General features: G+C 37.0%; 1 long non-coding RNA gene across 2 annotated transcripts; it reads right to left on the bottom strand.

Moving 5' to 3' along the window:
- LOC140038651 (uncharacterized) lies at nt 1-2125 on the bottom strand. Of its 2 annotated transcripts, none has more exons than XR_011842225.1 (3): nt 2037-2125; nt 408-600; nt 1-157 (listed from the first exon to the last, which is right to left on the bottom strand). It is a non-coding gene; the product is annotated as an uncharacterized lncRNA (long non-coding RNA). The 2 variants fall into 2 exon arrangements; XR_011842226.1 differs by lacking the exon at nt 1-157 and adding an exon at nt 165-230.
- Between the last annotated feature and the right edge of the window lie 364 nt (nt 2126-2489).

The raw sequence follows: 2489 nt of genomic DNA, 5'->3' as shown, positions 1-2489 counted from the left end.
CATCAGTAGCAACTACAATAACAGCAATGTCTATTACTCTGGCTCCACGAGCTCTCATTGCTCGAAATGCCTATCCAATGCAGAGCGATGTGAAGCCGCAGGCCTCAGACCAGCTGTAGCATGGCTGAGAGCCTTGCCTGTGAGAAGTAAAAGGTCCCTAGGAACAGAGCCACTATCAGCTAGGTACCAGCGGCCATTGGGGTCACAAACGTGGAAATCATAGGAAAGAACTGATGGATAATTAATCAAAGAAAACAAAGTGTTGAAGCATTACAATTCCAAAAATGATCTGGTTGAAATGTAGAAAAAATGTATAAGCAGTTAAAAAGGAATCCAGGAAATTAGTACATATTGTTGCAACCTACCTACTGATCATAAAAAAAAAGTCCAAATATAGGTTACAACACCTGAAGTCCAGGAGCATCTGAGGAAATTAGCGTCAGCAGCCCCTTCTCTACTTCACCATTTCCACTCAGTTTTCCACCTCCTGTAGATCCTTTTCCATTTAGTGAGTGTGTACTGGAAAAGGTTGCAACAAGCACTGATGAAGAAGTCTCGTTAGCAGGCAATGGGCTATCGTCAAGCAAGTGATTGAAAACACTGCAAGCAGTGATACATTCTAAATACAGATCAGAAAACACTAAAGTTGACCACTAAAAGCAAGCATATTTTAAGTTCAAAATAGAAGTCATCTCTAAGAAATATTTTCAAGTTTTTGGAGCCTCCAGAGTCCAATGACAAGCTGGATGGTCTAAAGAGCAGGGTAAAGTTCAAGATCATGAGATTGAACATAAAAGGTGACATTGATTATGTACCAGAGCTGTTTGATGAGCATAGGGATCAAGTTGCAGTTGAACAGATTCTGCGGGTTATTTTTTTTTTTTTTTAAAAAGAAGAGAAAAAAAGAGACGAGAAAAGTTTTACATTGTATAGCTTGGTTTTCACATAATTAAAGAGTAGATTGATACTATATAACGACAAAACAAAGTTTTCAAAGTAGATACATGATTATCTTGTGTAGTGGTTCAGGAGGTTTTGATTTAACAACTAAAGTTGATACACTAAAATTTAAACATCTTGGGTTTCAATATTTTCTCTCCATTCCCACTTCTTATATCTCACGCTTCCCCTGGAGCCTGATCATCTTACCCCTGCACTCGAAAAACTGAATCGTCAACTAGCTGAGGCTGAGGCTAAGCTTGAGGCACGCAAAAGGCCTCCTCCAGAGGACAAAGGTCTAAGAGTTCTTGGGGAAGGTCTTGTCTTTTATGAATGGAAGGAAATGAGGGAAAGATATCTTTCAAGACAACTGGTCAAAGGAGTTGATTCAATATAAGCTGCTATACTTTCTTTCCAGTGATGCAGAATAGAAAACTGGAGTGAAAGTGAAATCACAGGCAGCAGAATCTGGAATTTATGAGTTTAACATGCTATTTCAGGGATTCAATGAAGCATAATAGAGAGAACTATTTTGCTTCCCTTTGATATCAGAATAACTATATGATTCAAGGATTATCTCTTGGCTGAGACTTTTGTTCATGCAAAATCAGGTCAGAACGTCACCAAAGGCAACCACGACAAGGAGACAAATTAAAGTTTTGGCATTTTGTCTATATACTCTCTCACATGAAAAGATAACTTTTAACTGCTATCCAAATAGCATGATAAACTAGTGCTAATTGTATTATCAATTCAACATCACAGATGCATCAGAAGCAACAATCCCCATGACTCAAGCCTCTCAAATATCATGTAAGACTTATTATTGATAGACCCCTATATTGCCAAAGCCTACCAGTACTTCTTATAGCACTCAACAAACTGAATCAGTTCCCAGTGATTACAAGCATTAAAATAAATTATACAAGTCTACATACGGGTAGCAAATAAAGCAAGCTATGACTTGTAAAGCCTAATCATTCTACAGCTTTATCAGCAATGATCAACTTAAAACTCTGAAAATTAGCTGAAACTTCAACAAAAATCCTGCACTGAAATAGAATACAAAGCATATAGGGGTGGTGAAGTTGACGTACCTGCTTGAGATTTATGGACTGAAGATAACTATTGAGTACAACAACAGAATACTCAGTTTTTGCAGTCGAAGCAAAATCTTCAAGCCCAAATCCACACATGTTAATTATCCAGCATAATCTAAAATTAGTACCAAACATTTCTACATTGACAGTCTAAATCAATACGTTCCCAAAAATAATTAAAAAACACTACATATATATTTATATCCCGCCGTAGCTTAACTCACAAACCCACTCTTGCTACAAGCTCTTGTAACTTTTGATTAATTCACCAATTTCTTTCTCATGTTTTTTGCTCAATATTGGCCAGGGCTTCCCTTAGATCTTGCATTATTTAGTAAGGAAAAGGCCCAAAAAGTTAACTTTTTTTTTTTTTGTAGGAAACCACCAACTAAAATTTACATATAGAAAAATTGCAGAGTATAACCTGTTCATCGACGACATCGATATCTG

The sequence above is a fragment of the Coffea arabica genome, chromosome 3e (assembly GCF_036785885.1).
Source record: "Coffea arabica cultivar ET-39 chromosome 3e, Coffea Arabica ET-39 HiFi, whole genome shotgun sequence".
NCBI classification, from domain to species: Eukaryota; Viridiplantae; Streptophyta; class Magnoliopsida; order Gentianales; family Rubiaceae; genus Coffea; species Coffea arabica.
This window is presented reverse-complemented; position numbering and strand designations above follow the sequence as displayed.